General features: G+C 35.8%; 2 pseudogenes; one reads left to right on the top strand and one right to left on the bottom strand.

Moving 5' to 3' along the window:
- Positions 1–704: 704 nt before the first annotated feature.
- On the bottom strand, positions 705–6,114 carry LOC114711992 (uncharacterized; annotated as a pseudogene).
- A 3,940-nt stretch (positions 6,115–10,054) lies between these two features.
- LOC114711990 (ATPase 10, plasma membrane-type-like) lies at positions 10,055–17,978 on the top strand (annotated as a pseudogene).
- The last annotated feature ends 116 nt before the right edge of the window (positions 17,979–18,094 follow it).

Genomic DNA, 18,094 nt, shown 5'->3' with positions numbered 1-18,094 from the left:
CACTAATAAGTTAGTTTGCTTGTAAGTTAGGTTAAGAGCTCTTGTCAGCTTGTTGGAGGAGACGCGGGGGCTCAAGGGCAATTCAGTATTTTTGAATTTATATTTTAGTATATGATCCCCTTAAATAATTGTAATTTTTAAAGTTCTCTCCAACAAATATTATTTTTTTTCAAGTCGTTCTCTCTAATTCTCCCTTAAATTTAATATGAATGATTGAGATTTAATTTATTTGTACTTTTTTTAAATGTTTTCTATTTAACAGATATAAAATTGAAAATAACAATATCTTAGTTGATAATTTTTTTCAAAAACATTTTTTTAATTTAAAGATTATCAATTAAAAGTTTTAAATTTAATCCGTTAAAATTATATTTGGATGGTGTAAATCTCATTACAAGCACAAAAGGACCAACACTAGAACTGATTCCGAAAAGAGAAGACCATGGAGAAAAGAATCAGGGCATCAGGCAAACCCAAGTCACTGGCCAGAGATGTTGGAATTTTGATGGTATTTATTTAGAACTTTTCCACATACGGGAATTTTTCCTCCTCTCTTTTCTCTCTCTCTTTCGAGAGTGTTGCACCTTTTTTTTTAATTGTACTTGCTTCTTTATCTTCTTGTATTTATTCATTTCTATTATTCTAGCTCTGTAACAAGCAAGGAAATTTCGAGAACGTTGTACACCTAGCCTGTTAAAGTAAGGTGAAAGAACTACTAAATGATTATTGAATACAACATTCAGCATGCAGCAATTAATTTTTTTTATGCAACAATTACTAATCAGTATTTGACCAACATGTATTGTTAGCTCTTATGTAAATTAGATTCAAGAAGGAATATATATATCTATATATAGAGAGAGAGAGAGAGAGAGAGTGAAGAGTGGTTAAGCAACAGATATAAATGACTTGGCTACTCATGTTCATCATCCGCGAGTCATCCGGCGTTGAGCCAACAAGAAATCTCCTTGGACGCTTCATATGGCAATTATTCATCCTTTCTCACAATCGAAACCCCTCAGCCCACCATTGTAGCAGCATTTGGCTGTTGATACTGCCAGATTTCAGCAACAAAATCATTGACCAAAGAATCAAGCATTTGATCCTCAACCTCTGCTCCTAGTTCAGTAGCATCAACATTAAAATCTAGCCATCCTCCATGTTGGCCGCTCATGTCCTTATCCACAAGTTCGTCGACCATAGAATCCCCCATGGCTCCCCACCTACAAATCTCCTCGTACACTTCATCTGCCAACCGTTCATTCTTTCTCACCATCATAACCCCTTTGGCCCACATTTTGTAACCCCCCCTTGCATAACGCCTACATCTTATGTCCATGCATTCACTCACACAATCAAATATAACTTTCCTGTGTATCCTAGAGGACCTAGACTCACTACCAACATTCTCAAACCCTTCTTTCATACTTTCCAGCTGACTGAATAGATGGGGGCGCACAATCTCTCGTGCTTGACCAAGGACAAAGTCCATAAACATCAGTTCCACATTACACAAACACAATATTTCTTTCACATAGTCCAGTTCCCATGTACTTGATCTTCCAGTCGATGTTGAAGAAGCTGAATCTGATAGCTCAGTATCAGCTTCCGCATGATAAGATTTACGCGAAGTGTTCAGGCCAAAGACTTCCTGATCTTGCACAAAAGAGCACAACTTGCTTTCTGAAATTGGATATAGCAAACATTAGGTACCGATTAGGCATGTCATAGCTAGATTTAATAAAGATGATTGACAGTCCAATCCTCATAAATGAGTGTGCGTGTGGATATGTGCAAAGATGCTGCTTTTACCTCCTGTGCTATTAGCAGCATTTGTGCTGACTAGAGATTCACAACTTTCAGTTGAGCAAGAAGGTTCAAGGACAGCTATTGGGCTCGAGTGTCGACAGTTCAATAGCTGTGATTTCATCTGATTGAACCCAAACTCCTTCATCCCATCAGCAACCTGTAATATTTTCACGTTTGTTATGATGAAATGGGCATGCATATGGAAGACTAAATTTTGTAACACTGCAAACTTCAGTGCCCCTCTAAATGATTCAAATTTTTCATACATGAATTACTACTAAATGTTTCAGGCACCCTCACTACTTGCAAAACAGAAGACAAGACTATCCATATGCTTAGATATTGATCGCCCCTTAAGCTTTTGGAATGTATTCATTCTTGATACGGGCTTGAAGGGGGTATGTCAGAGGTGATAAGAACAATAATTTATCGGCTTTTTCCTGAGCACAGAAATAAATTCCTTTAAAGCGTCTACTATTAAATTCTATACTCTATAGTACAATTATAACGTGGACAATTTTTACAAATGGGCACACAGTATTGACTCCTTAGCGAATGGTTCCTCCATTTGTCAAATTTTTATTGGACAATTATGAAACACCAAAAAGGTGTCTCTAAGTTCCTCCTCCTCTATCAACTCAAGCTTGTTGAATGAATAGGTTTATGACTCTTGTTTCTCGGAACAGGCCAAAAGAGTAGTAATTAGCCAGTCACATCTTTTATTCTTTTAAGCCTATTGTCACATCAAAGCAAATCAAGTCTAAATTTTTCTTTCTTTTCTCTTTTAACCCTGTGAGTTGTCATTCACAAAACAGAATAAATAAAACTAGCATTCTAAACAATTCTAAATGAGAATTATAATTTTTTCACATACCAATGACTTGTATTTTGATGTTAATTCAGGGAGACTAGTGGGGGAGATATCAGAATAGTGCCTGGTGCATAATGCATCTGTAGATAGCACGTCTTGGTCCTTTTGTTGCAACCTCTGGAGGTGGTTAACTAAACTAGGGGAAGATGTCGGATCTACTGAGTTTGATGCAATACTAGAAGATGTCCTGGCTTTATCAGAGCTATTACATGAAGGATCGACTCCATACATAAATTCCCTCAGTTTCTGTTCTAAAAGAATACTCAAGGCATCACCAGATATTACATTGCATCCTACTGGAGTTGTTGCTTTCTCTGGCTCAACCAATTCTTGTTTAGTGTGGTGATCCAAGGAACAATCATTACCCTTCTGACGAACTTGGCCAGATGCATCAAAGCCATTGTTATTTCTTGTCAATGGTGTGGTGAACGTAAACGAAACTACATCCATGTCTTTCCTTTTGACATCTCCTACCCAACTAAAACTGTCCTTACCTTCTAGATTACACTCAATAGGCTTCTTTGTTTTGTCAATGAACAAAATATCAACAGCCTGATCATTCCAGTCCTTGTCTGTTGATCTTTTCTTTCTAGGGAAATTGTTTGTACTGGCATATAAAACTTCATTTTCACAATCAACTGCCCCCAACCTTGACTTCCTGGTACTACTTTTGGATTTCCCAGTAGATCTACTACTAGAACTTCTTTGACGCCCATAGGAGGAGTTCCCTGACAGAACTTTCCTATCACTGGAAGCCAAAGGCTTTGATGGTAACTTGCCCTTATCAACTGAACAATTCTGTTTTTCATTGTTTTTCCGGAGAACACCAGTAGTACCTTGCACAGAAGATTTTTTCTGCATACTCTTTTGAGCATTAGTCTTCAATGGTGGGTTGGGTTTTGGCTCATGATGTTCTTTCTGGCCCGTCAAACCTCTACTGCCATTCCAATTCTTTTGAGAAGGTTCAGAAAGCCTAATTTTCTTTGAGAAACCTCTCTGTGTTCTTTCAAATCTCTGGCTCTAGATGTTATGGTAGACAAACCAGAAAGAGGTGTTTTTTTTGAAGGCTGGTCTTTTTCTTTAAGACTTCGAACCTTCAATGATAGAGAAGATGAAGCCATGGATGGAGTTTTATGCTTTGCAGTAGCTTGGGGCCCAGGTTCAACAATCCTTGCAACAGCTTCCATTATATAAGCAGGATTGTTGCCTGGAACAAAGCCAGGACTCTTGATAGGAGACAAAAGCTTATGGCGTGTGACAGGAATTGATTTAGCTGACTTAGGTGGCAATACTTCAGTTCGGAACTTCTCAATTGGCCTGCTAAGGATCTTTTGGGGCTTTGGCTCCATGAAGTTCCTAGAAGAGCCCTCAACTTTTTCAAACAAATTTCCAGAATAAATGGCCTGATCATGCTGATAGGTCAGGTTTTTCCTACAATATGGAGCATCTTGAAGAGATCGGGTATCAAAATATGGAGAAGAAGAGGGCTCGGGAAAACTAGGAGGGGGCAGAGAATCTAATCCCATAAGCCGAGCAACCACGCCTGGCACCCTTGTTCCACATGCTTCATCATCTGTAACTGATGAAGCACAACTATGATCACTTCCTCTAACACTTGCCCCAGCTCCAATTTCATCTTCATTCACCTGAAATTTTTGAAGTGACTACCTGAATTTCATGACCAGAAACAGTATTTTAGAGAGCAAGTGATTGTGATATTACCCCCACATAGGGCCAAGTCATTGCCAAGCTGTCATCAACATTTTTCGCCTGCTTCAAAGATTCTTCAAATGCTGAAAAGAAAAAAAAAGAAAAAAAGAAAGAAATCAAAATCAAAACCCGTAATCATTAATGCCATTAAACCTTCATAGAAAGGATGCACAAGGCAATATCCATAAACACATTATCATTTAGTCAAGACAGACAGCATGTGTACCTGGCACATCTGACTTAGAAGCAAACAATTTCTTCCGAGATTTTGAGGTCCAGTCAAACAACTGGAAAAACCCGCCAACTTGCCCTCCTCCACTTTTTGTTCCTTCTTTCTCAACTCCCATTCTTGAAGCAAAAGTAAATAGACCTTCATAAAATATTTCTGATAATACAGAAATATTAATCCTTTAAATCAAGATAAAATTATAATCCATCTGAGAAGTTCAAAGAAAAATAAAGTCGATCTAGAAACCTACAATAAACAATAGTACATTGGAGTAACTGTATTAAATCAAGATGCGTCCACGGCACAGAAGAGCAGGGCCAGAAGATTTCGTCAGTTATCAAGAGCGTCATAACATTCATTGTACATTTATGTTCATCTTTTGGTGTAAAAAGTCCATTGTTAACAATGTAAATTTTAGAATAACCGAAACTGAAGATTAACCGGATACGAGGAGACCAATACAGAGATTATCCTTAAAGATTAAAAGTCATACCGCCTACCTCTTGTGTGAGATAAAACAATTATAACCCCCGCAGCCTTATATGGCGCTACACAAACTGCAAAGCATGGATACAGCCACTGCTAATCCCTCCAATCAAGCATCTGGTCCAGAATAATTACACTGACATGTGAACTTAGTGTGAATTACTACACTAATCAAGTTTCTTCAGAATAAAACCATAATTACCACAAGCAGCGAATGCTACTTCTAATGAGCAGATCACACAAACCAACAGCAGTTACAGTTGTACCAGTTCAGGGTACAGAATCAGATTATCAATCAATTGGGCTTTACCGGAAAATGACTAAATTAATAGTCAATAACAAGTAATTACATTTCGTATCTAAGCAACTATCAGCTATCTGACAGTGATACGCCAGTATAAATTATTGTCATTTATCCACCTCCGGTTAATTAGGGATATAATTAACTTGACTCACCAGACCAGCTCACGAAATTGAGAGATTATTAATTTGAACTCGAACATGAACTCAAGTATTCTACCAACATTAATAGAGAAAATAATATAACCTGAATGATCTTCTAAAGAAAATCCTGAGTGTCCAAAGAAATGTTCTCGCCTTTTACAATCTATTTATCGAGTCCATTGACTTCATATGGTGAAAAGGATGAAATAGATAAATGCAGGAAAACTAGTAATACATACAAGTGTTCTTTTGACTCATCGTTTTTGGACGTGAAAACCTCAACAAGAAAACATCATTCTAACAGCCCATTACCTCAAGGCACCAGATTGAGGTCAATCAACGGTCGAGAACAGAAACTCAATCCAGAAAATAAGAAACAATAGTTGACCTGCCACTTAATACATCAGTACCGACGAACTTGCGACGAGTAGAGCGTGCATTGTTGTGAGAGAGGGTGAGAGCAATGGCGTAGCACGATGGGGGAGTGAGGCAACCGTGGCGAGTTAGGGTTGGGGAAGACGATGGCGCGAGGGAGTGAGGAAGGAGTGTCGCGTTCACACTCAGAGGATCGGAAGGAATAGGGGCAGTAAGGTCATTTACCAACTTTTGTACTCATGTCTTGGGCAAATTTTTAGATTTTAGGATTTTGGCTCAGTCTTAGAATCTATTTTATGATATAAATTATCCTATAAAATAAATTTTATATTTAAAATAAGAGGAATTGTATTTATTTAGAATTTTTTTGAGCGGTTTTAAAATAAGAAAATTGGAGAAAAATATTGATTTAAAATTTAATTGACAAATAGTCTCAAAAACTTTGTAGGTCCTTAATATAAGACTCTGTTTGACTTTTATTTTAGTTCTAAATATAAGACCTCAATCCACTTTGTCTCTCATATTTATATATTTTTTTAAAAGTAGCCCTTCTAACAATAATAGTTATAGTCAATACATTTGATTAGTAAGGATATTTTAGGAAAGACAACACCTATTTATAACAAATAACTAACTCAACTTACTTTCTTAATCTCCTCAAATTAGTCAACTGGCTCTTATAATTAGGACCGGAGGTAGTACAATATAATATTTTTTGTATGCAATTATTTTTTCATGTGCAGCATATCTCTTTTACACAATTGAATTTTTTTTTACTTTTTTTTTTAATGCAGAAGTCATCTTTTCTTGGGTGTAAACCATATTTCCTATAATATGCAAATTTAGCAAGGAGTCTCTCTCTTTCTTGCATTTCGCTTAACTACCTCGAAGGATATTGTTCTCTGCTTTTGACTTACGGTCACACAGTATCCTCCTCGCTATAAAAATAGAGTTGATTTAGAATTTGTTATAAATAGTTGAGGGGAGTTTTACCTCGACTTAATATACTACCTCCGGTCTTATTTATAATACTCTTTCGGTCCTTATATAAGACTTAATTGTTGAGTTGGTTTTAGTCCTGAATATAAAATTTATTTTTCATATTTATCAGTTTTCTCTAAATTACCCTTATGGATACTCCTTCAACTATAATCAAGTAAAAGAATAATGGGGTATTAAAAAAGATGATTATGGTATTTTAAAAAAAACGTGTCACGTTTCTTATAATTAACTAACTTACCTAACTTTCTTAATCTAATCAAATTAGTTTAATAAGTTTTATATTAAAGATCAAAAAAATATCTTATTTATAAACTATAAATAAAATCTTATAATTAAAACAAGAGACAGTAATAAGACATTTCTACATTGATAGCAAAAGAGCCGCAGTCTCTCTCCCTTACTCCTCTGTTGGGCCACATAGCATCCGATTCTGAAAGTATTAGCATAGAAGCCTATCTCAAGTCTTGCATGCGGCATTTATATAGACCACCACGGAGGGCATCTGGGCAAGTTCCTCTCACTTTCTTGTCTCAGCTTGCACTGAGGACCGCACTATTTTCCCATTTTTAATTCAGTTGTCTGGAACATAGACTCTCAATACTTATGGGCATATTTTAATATTATGATTTAAATATTAAAAGTTAGGACAATTTTCAAAAATTGTTATTTGGTGAGACAGTATTCATTGTTAACTGTAGAGACTAATCTCTTTGAAGTGCAAATGATGAAAGATAGAAAGATATTTGATTTTTTTTTGCTTTTTTTTCCAATTTTGGACAAGTTTTGGAAATAAAAACACAAAAAAAATCTACTTAGATAACTATTCTAAAAATAGTACATTTGAAAAATGATAAAACTTGTTATTCACATCCAAAAAATAAAATTACAAAATATTGTAGTCAAGCAAATAAGCCATAATTTATCTACAGTTATACCTCACTAGATGCTTTTCATGTATGATTTGGTAGAATAACACAAGACAAAACCACAAAAAAAATATCCACAAAGTTATCAATCTAGGACCAGACACAAATTTAAAAAGATAATGTTCTCTACATAAAACAATTCAATGTTGTTTTAAAATTAGTTTAAATGAATAAAGAAATAAGACTTAAATCCCACTGTTTTGTTGAACGGCAAACTTCATTTCATTTCAAGCGCAAAAGTGACAGGAAAGTATGTGTTGCCGCACTTCCCACGTGTCATATAACACAAGACAAAACCACAAAAAAAATATTCACAAACTCACCAATTCAGGACCGGACACAAATTTAGAAGGAACACTAGAAATTTCTCTCTCATACTCTACACAAATTAACATATTTGATTAGATTTAAAATTATAATAAATCACATTATTTATGGTAGCTCAAAATTTACTTTTTATATGGGTATGGTTTTTTTATTCATTCAAATAGAATTTAAATTAGAAACGCAAAATTTAGGAGAAATAAATAAAAATTTGAAGTTAATTAATTATTTCTTCATTTAAACCTCCAATTGATATACTGTTTAATTATGATGCTTCACATTTAGTTCAATATATACAAATCCTAATTAAAATATTATTTAAATTCAAAATTAATTATTAATTTTTTCGTTTGACCCTGCGATTGAAATTCCATTTGTTTATAATGTTTTCCATTTAATTTAATATATTCAAATTTCAATCAAATGTTATTTGAATCTCATTAATTAAATATATTTAGATATCATAATGTCATACTATATCTATTTTTAAATGAATTAAGTATTACAAATTTTTAAGAATATAGTTAACAATGATAATAGTTGATAGTTAATTTATAATGTTCTCTCATTTAATTCAATATATTTAAATCTCAATTAAGATGTAATTGAAATATGATTAATTAAATATACTGACATATCATAATATCATAGCACCCCCATTTTTTAAATGAATAGGGTATTACATATTTTTAAAGATATAACTTATTGATTGATGATGATTGATGTTCTCTGCATAAAACAATTCCGTGTTATTTTAAAATTAGTTTAAGTGAATAAAGAAATAAGACTTAAATCCAACTTTTTTTCCCACGTGTCATAATCGAACGAATCAACGAAAAGTGGGTGCGTCCGCGCGCTTTACACATACAGTCAAACATGTAAATGCTTGGCCCCCCCTTTCTGGTGGAATGATAGATCTCACTCACACAGATGGGTGATTGACATGAATGAACTTACATTAGTCGTTTGAGATCAATTGGTGTATTTGGATTTGCCTGTCTTTTCCTCCACTTACCTTCTTTTTTTCCCCTTAGTGCCCATTTCAATTGGCTAATTTTAAATAATTTTGTCCTACAAGGAATTAATATACGGAGAGTTCTCCCCTTAAATGTAAAAATATTCTTTTAAATAAAACACCTAACCTACTAAAATAATCCCATCTAGTCAAAGTGTCCCCAAAAATTATTTAATGACACGGTATTTTGTTTTCATGCAATTCAAGATAAAATTCTTCTCATGTGCTTATTTCCAACACTGTAAAATTAGTTCTGAAAAGCTAATCCAAATATAGATAAATTAATTTTGAGCCAAACAAGAGAGGAGTTAGTGTGATTATTATTGACTTTGAAATCTCTTTAATTAATTTTTTTAAAAGAAAAATACATATATTAAGCTGAAACTTTGATGGAATCAAAATGAAACATAGTTAATACTTTCCCCCAGTTCTAAATATAAAATTTATTTTAAAATGTAATTTATATTACAAAATAAATTTTATATTTAAGACGATACTTAATAAATAAAATATAATGGCTGAGGAGGCACATGAATGGAAGCACGAGTAGGATTGTGAAAATAGAGAACGTTAGGTTGGTGCGTTGAAAAGGTTCGAGTTTTGAAAGTTAGTTAAGCGGAACGGTCTTTCCTTGGCGTCAACCTAAAAATCTAAGCGTGCCTGAAATGTGGCGCCTCCAACATCCAAACATGCAGCACTCGACAATCAACAACGTAATTAGAAACCGATCATCCGTTCTCTTTTGCGACTGGTGATAACCAACAGTCTCAGCTACCAAATCAATAGCACCCCCTTTTAATTCATGGCCCACCCCCGTCATCCTCGTTATCTTCTCCTTCTTCTTGCCATTCTCGCTTCCTCACCTTCCTATTCTCAATACCACACTCTGCCTCTAACCTCTTTCACTGAAAAAGAGAAGGAGGTCAAGGAGAGGTGCTCTTCTGCTTTACTTCTCTTCTGGCTTCTCTTACTTTCCCTCCAAGTAAGTACTTTTGTGCTTTTGCTCTACTCTGTCAAACTTGACACAAACCCAGAAAGGTTTATCTCTGAATATCCATGCCAGGGGAAATATAGAAATGGCAGAAGGAAGTGTGTGTGTGTGTTGCAGCTTTAGTTCACTACTTTTATGCAAGTTTGGAAGATATTTATGCACTAAATAAGTATATTAATTAAGACTTGTAAAGCCTTAGTTCACTTCTTATTGTACCAGTGTTCGTAAGGATATGGTGATGCTTCTTAAGAGTTGTAGACTGATATGTTTTTAATCAAATAAAAGCATAAAAACAGTGAACTTTGTGTCAATGAGTTTACTGTTTAAGATCGATTTGAGCATGATCCCCAAGTGTATGTTTTTTCTCCCTCATTGATACAGTTTACATGGATTAAGTAATGGTGGAATACCGGCATTTGCTTTCATATATATGTATATATATACATCTCTTACTATATGATGTATCTGTAGAATGGCTGAGGGATTGGATAAGCCTTTGCTTGACCCAGAGAATTTCAGTCGAGAAGGTGTCGATTTGGTAAGTTTCACAACCAAGGCTGACCTTGAATCAAGATTCAGGTCATATTTATCGTACTTTTCAGTTTCATCCTGTACAGAAGAATAACATGTTTGAGTGACTGTTGGTCAGGAACGCATACCATTGGAAGAAGTTTTTGAGCAGCTGAAAACATCGCCAGGAGGACTTTCATCTGATGATGCTGAAGCCAGACTGGAGATATTTGGCCAAAACAAGCTTGAAGAGAAGCCTGTAAGAAGTCGCTTCATGAAGATAGCAGATTTTTTCCCCTCCTAATTCCATGATATAAAATCTGAAGAAGATATTACATGTCTCTAATTGTCAAACATGAACACTGCAAAAAGAGGTCATGTTATGATACAACTAATAGTTCCCGGGGAAAAAGTTTCCACGATACTTTAGTATGTGTCATACTTTGTAAAACAGAGTATCATTAGTTATTGCAGAGGAAATATATAGACAATTCAGTACTTTACCTCCCCTCAAACATTAAGGCGCAAGAGTTTACAATTAGTTCTTCTCTCCAATGACATTTTGGTTTATGAAAGTCACTGTTGAATATTGGATTGAGAAGTTTCAATCTGTTGTATATTGCTTCAGTGGTATTTTCTATGAGGAGACAACAGAAGAATCTCATTGTTCTAGCATCATCATGCACTTTACTGAAATAACCTCACCTGCAAATATTGATGCAGGAAAATAAAATATTGAAGTTTCTGAGTTTCATGTGGAACCCTCTATCATGGGTTATGGAAGCAGCTGCTATAATGGCAATTGCTCTTGCCAATGGGGGAGTGAGTAAATAACATAATTCATGTTCTGCAATCTTTTCTCATCTTTTTTTTTTTTCTTTTTTGGTGAACTGTTTCCTTATTTCTTTATTTGGGTGATATTTCAGGGGGAGGGTCCTGACTGGCAGGACTTTGTAGGGATTGTGTGCCTACTGCTCATAAACTCCACCATTAGTTTTATTGAAGAGAATAATGCTGGAAATGCAGCAGCTGCATTGATGGCTCACTTGGCTCCAAAAACGAAGGTGTGCCTCTTTTTCAATAATCCTCAAACCCATTACCTGTGTTCTCTTTCTTCACAGTGAACATAACTTGTTGAATGAGTTAAAATGTTCTAGAATTATGCAGAACTTCAAGAAGTTCCTTGTTCATGCAGTGTTCCGTTTTTTTCTTTTGGGCCTGATATTAGTATTTTGTTTCAAAATCCCGCACAAGATAGAAGTACTTTATGATACCCGGTCAATGGTCAATAAATTTTACAACTGCTGAAATTTCCCTTCCTTGAACAAAAAGTACCGGAGTTCTCTAACATCCAAATATCCAGGTTCTGAGAGATGGTCAGTGGCAAGAGCAAGATGCAACTATTTTAGTACCTGGAGATATAATCAGCATAAAACTGGGAGATATCGTTCCAGCTGATGCTCGGCTTCTTGAAGGAGACCCTCTAAAAATTGACCAGGCAAGTGTCTGTTAAACTTAGAACAAAATCTTTCGATTCTTTGCTTCACTGATTTCCCATGCATCCGATCAACCTATTTTTTATTGGTCAAGATGGAGTCAATAGTTATCTTGGTTTTTGACTTAAGATAGTTCTCTGCAGTCAGCTCTCACAGGAGAGTCATTGCCTGTAACCAAGAAGAAAGGAGACGAAGTCTTTTCTGGCTCAACATGTAAGCATGGAGAGATTGAAGCTGTAGTCATTGCAACAGGAGTTCACACCTTTTTTGGAAAGGCAGCACATTTAGTTGATAGTACTATAGTTGTTGGACATTTTCAAAAGGTGACTTTTAGAAAATCCTTTAGCGTGGTTATCTGATAACGCTCACTCGATAAAGAATGTTCATATATTCGTCAATTCTATAAATGGTTTAATAGTTTAACTCTGTTATTGACTACTTATCTGCAGGTCCTAACCTCAATTGGGAACTTCTGCATTTGCTCTATAGCTGTAGGGATGATTATTGAACTCGTAGTAATGTATCCTATAGAGAAACGTTCATATAGGGATGGAATCAACAACCTTCTTGTTCTCTTAATTGGAGGAATTCCCATAGCCATGCCAACAGTCCTATCTGTGACGCTTGCAATTGGCTCTCATCGACTTTCACAGCAGGTGTGACTTTTTACTATATTAACCATTAACCAGTGACAGTCAGATTTGAGGTCAAATTCATTTTCCACTATTATATGATTTTCACCAAGACCCAACTGAATTTGATGAAGTTAATATTTTGTCCTCATTATTGAAGAACACGCCATAAATCATATGCTATGTTTAAATTTAATGCACAAAAGCATATCTGTTGCTGACAATGTTTTTCTTATTAAGGGAGCCATCACAAAGAGAATGACAGCAATTGAAGAGATGGCAGGTATGGATGTACTCTGCAGTGATAAGACTGGAACTCTTACCCTGAATCGTCTTACTGTTGACCGAAACCTTGTAGAGGTACATAAAACTGTCCAATAGAAGCTACAGATTTTAGTACCAAGTGTACAGATGATGGATACTTAGACGGTTCTGATTTTTGCTTGTATTCCTTATAGAACCTCGCTTCTGTGATATTGAATAGGTCTTCAACAGCAACATGGACAAAGATACGGTTGTCCTACTAGCAGCCAGAGCAGCTAGGATGGAAAACCAGGATGCCATTGATGCTGCCATTGTTAATATGCTAGCTGATCCAAGGGAGGTATAGATGCTCATGTTATTTTGATGAGGCAAGTTTTCAACCCTGCTTTTGGCATGGGCTAGTACTAAGAGAAGAAAAAAAAATTTCTTTCCTCCACAGGCACGTGCTAACATCACTGAAGTTCATTTTCTACCATTCAATCCCGTAGACAAACGTACTGCCATTACATATATTGATTTTGAAGGCAACTGGTATAGGGCCAGCAAAGGAGCTCCTGAACAGGTATGAAAATTAAAAGAGATTAAATTTTATTTTGATGAACAATATACAATTATCCCCAATGCAGAAAAGAAGGATCTAGGTCATCAAATTTAGAAGTTTCAATTTGAGTTATCACATAATAACATGAGATGATAACTCAAATTTGCATGAGTGTTATGGATTCTCGCCCGTTAAATAATTGGCAGGGGATTTGATTATTATCTTTTATGTATGAAGCAAACCTATTTGGTAAAGTTCTATCTAGGAAATATTAGTCCTATCCCCGGCTAAGCATGCTCCTAACGTCTTACCAAAAAAGTCCTCTTCAAACCTGGGTTTTGCATTACACCTTCACTCTTTATATTGTTTCTTGAATATCAGATTCTAACTATGTGCCAGAGAGAGATGAGATTGCCGGAAAAGTTCATGCCATCATTGACAAATATGCTGAAAGGGGCTTGCGATCTCTTGCAGTTGCCTTCCAGGTTCAGCATCTTACCTATCCTCCTCTATCTTTTCCCGTCCGACTGAATTCACAATGCATTGAAGCGAAAGGGTATCAATTTGTCATTAATAGAGAGAAATTCTGCAATCCCACATCGTAATCATATGATTTAGGCCATTTCTTAACATCATTTTATTTCCATATTGAGCAAAATTCTATGATAACCTTTTCAGGAGGTTCCTGAAAAGTCCAAGGAGAGTCCCGGAGGTCCTTGGACCTTTTGCGGGCTGCTCCCCTTGTTTGATCCTCCAAGACATGATAGTGCTGAGACTATACGTAGAGCACTTAACCTCGGAGTCAATGTTAAGATGATTACAGGTAAATATGAAAGTCTTACAACATATTAAGGGATGTATAGTGTTTCTAGTTCTATAAAAGCCTGTGTTGTGCTATTCCGTTTCTCTACCTGCAAGGTAACTTTGAGTCTTCTGTGTTGTGGTCATCATTGAGGCAATCATTTGTTAATAAATTCTGATTTAGGACTAGTAAAGATAATTCTTCTCCATCTCTTTGTTTTCATCTCCATAAAGATTAATATCAATTCGGGAACTGTAACAACATTACCGTTGAGAAAATTGATTCTTACCATCTTGGAAGTTAGAATAAATGATCACATACATCAGAAATTTTGTTTACTTCTCACATAGGAAATCATTGACGAGTTTGAAGGACAATTAAACCAGATTACATGTGTGAATGCAGGGGATCAGCTGGCCATTGCAAAAGAGACAGGCCGAAGACTTGGTATGGGGACAAACATGTACCCTTCTTCATCATTGTTGGGCCGTGACAAAGATGAAAATGAAGCCCTCCCAGTAGACGAGCTCATTGAAAAGGCAGATGGATTTGCTGGTGTATTTCCTGGTACTTCATCCTAATATTTCACTATTATCTTTCCTTTGTTCTCATTTATATCAAAATACTAAAGAGAAAAATTAGTTTAACAGGAAACCATACACCAAAAATTTGAATAATTTACAGAGCTTCAGTGACTTTGAAGAACAATCAAAATCCAGGTTGTAATATTACACAGACCATCCACTGATTTTTTTTTTTTTTTTTACTCTGCCATACTCACAGAACACAAGTACGAAATTGTGAAAATTTTACAAGAAAAAGCACGTAGTTGGAATGACTGGAGATGGTGTAAATGATGCTCCGGCTTTAAAGAAAGCAGACATTGGGATTGCTGTGTCAGATGCAACTGATGCTGCGAGAAGTGCTGCTGATTTAGTTTTAACTGAGCCCGGTTTAAGTGTTATTATCAGTGCTGTGTTAACTAGCCGAGCTATATTTCAAAGAATGAAAAATATACAGTTAAGTGTCCATCTTCCTCTTCTGCTTTATATCATCGCGGATCAACTATACCATACTGCTTCTATTATTATATATAACATCAAGCTGGAAAGCATGCAACCGATTTGATTTTTTTTGTTTTTTTTTGGCTAGCTTTTGTTGGACTCGGTGTAACACTGATGGCTCATTTAAATGCAGATATATGCAGTCTCCATAACCATTCGGATAGTGGTAAGATAAGTTTCATCGCCTCTATATTAGTGTCATTTTCCTTGAACTTCTATCCAACGTGGGTTTGTTTGGAAATTCATACATTATGTTTCTTACAGCTTGGTTTTATGCTTCTGGCATTGATTTGGGAGTATGATTTTCCACCTTTCATGGTCCTGATCATCGCCATACTGAATGATGGTAAGGGTTCATAACGTATACCCTGCAGTCCCCCCCCCCCCCTCTCCCTTTCAAGCAGAAATAATAATTGGCAAGATAGAGAAAGAGCATATCTTCACCCGGAAAAAAAAAAAAGGATAAAGAAAGGCCATATGGAAACTGAAAATGACAAACCAGATTTTCCTTGTTTTCACAGCATTTCCACTATACGATAGCTCATTATGAGCAAATTTCTACTTTCAAGCATTAACAACTCAAATGTTTACTAATGTCAGCCGTAAGTTGTATATATCATCTTTATCTTTAGTATTATTAAAATTAAAATATTTGTCCATCCATTCTTTCCATCTGGATAATATAGAAGAAATTGCAGAACTGTTTCATAAGATCTGTTTTTTATGATCCCCGACTTTGAATAGTCATAATTCAAAGCGCTAATTTTTCTCCAAAATCAGAGAGAAACAAAATAACTGAACAATCAGAACAAAGAAAATCATTTACATGTAAGGTTTGTACTCAAAGAAGTGTCTGCATTTAGGGACTATTATGACCATATCCAAAGATCGCGTAAAGCCATCACCGACTCCTGACAGTTGGAAGCTGCCAGAGATATTTGCAACTGGAGTGGTTATTGGGACTTACCTTGCCTTGATTACTGTTCTTTTCTACTGGGCCGTAGTGCACACCACTTTCTTTGAGGTAATACTTTTGTGTTTCTTTCTTTGCTAGCCATCATTGTGCTGCTATCATGCCAAGCCAAAAGATTCATAGTTTAGACCAAGTAATCTTTTTTCCCCCTCCTGCAGACACGCTTCCATGTAGCCTCTATATCCATGACAGTGAGAAGTTTCATCTGCTGTATATCTTCAAGTCAGTATCATCAGCCAGGCTTTGATTTTTGTAACACGAAGTCAAGGATGGTCATATCTAGAGAGACCTGGAGGCCTCTTGATGTGTGCCTTTGTTGTAGCTCAACTGGTAATCTCACTCACGCAAATATTTAAACCTACTCCAAGGAATTTGAAAGTGCTGAGTTTTCCAGTAATGCATATGTCTAACCTTCAGTATTGGACCTACAAATATTTTCAACACAAAAGAAAACACCCCCCCCCCAAAAAAAAAAAAAAATCATTAATTTGATTAGAAAATCAAGAAAACTCTAGTTATCTATGATAGGTTTCATTTTGATGTTAACCAGGTGGCCACCTTAATAGCTGTGTATGCACATATCAGCTTTGCTAAAATTACAGGCATTGGATGGGGATGGGCTGGTGTTATATGGTTATACAGTTTGATCTTTTATATACCTTTGGACATTATCAAGTTCACAATTCGCTACATTTTGAGTGGCCAAGCCTGGAATCTGGTATTTGACAGAAAGGTTAGTACCTGAAATAATAATGTATCTTTTTGTTTGAGCTATTCAGTTTCAGGTTCAATGGACTAAACAAACCCTAATTTGTCTATAAACAGACTGCTTTTAGTTCTAAGAAAGACTATGGGAAAGAAGACAGGGCTGCACAATGGATTGTTTCTCAGAGAAGCTTACAAGGAGTATTGAGCGTAGGCTTAGAAGTGAATAATGGAATCGGAAGGCGATCTTCTTTGATTGCTGAACAAGCCAGGAGACGTGCTGAAATCGCCAGGTACCTTTTCTTTTCTCCCCCAACATTTTCTCTTCCAGGTTCTAAACAGAAAGATATCAACTTTCAAGAGCTAAAATAGATCTGTCTTCCCTCAATTTGCATTGCTTGATTCAATATTCATAAACAATGCGAATTCTGAACAAAAATGGTGTGAAACTGAGCAGGCTGGGAGAATTACACACTTTGAGAGGACATGTAGAGTCTGTTTTGAGACTCAAGAACTTGGACCGGAGTGTTCTTCAATCAGCGCACACAGTGTGAAAGCCAGCACAACAACTCCAAGCTTAATCAGGAACCAAATTTTCAGTTTGTGTGGCGAGTTTTGGTATTTCATTTCATTATTCCTAATCAAAGAGAATTGATTTCACGGTACCGAAGACCACAAAGGGATCTTCTTCTTCCTCTTCTATAGAGACAAGCCTCTGCTCATCTTTCTATGCCATTGGGGACTAATAAGATTCTTGTAATTTTCATTAATAAATCATAACAGAGTGAGCAGTGAGCTTTTTTTTTTTTGGGCTTCATGGCATGCTTATTTAGTTAAGTACTTTTCTCCGGTACTTAATATAGGACCTAATTCTTGAATTGGTTTTGGTCCTAAATATAAGATCCTTTATCATATTTATCAGTTT

Source organism: Neltuma alba, unplaced genomic scaffold (assembly GCF_004799145.2).
Source record: "Neltuma alba isolate B1F8T4 unplaced genomic scaffold, ASM479914v2 tig00011324_pilon, whole genome shotgun sequence".
Taxonomy (NCBI): domain Eukaryota; kingdom Viridiplantae; phylum Streptophyta; class Magnoliopsida; order Fabales; family Fabaceae; genus Neltuma; species Neltuma alba.
The sequence above is the reverse complement of the archived record's forward strand: the minus strand, read 5'-3'. Positions and strand labels throughout refer to the sequence as shown.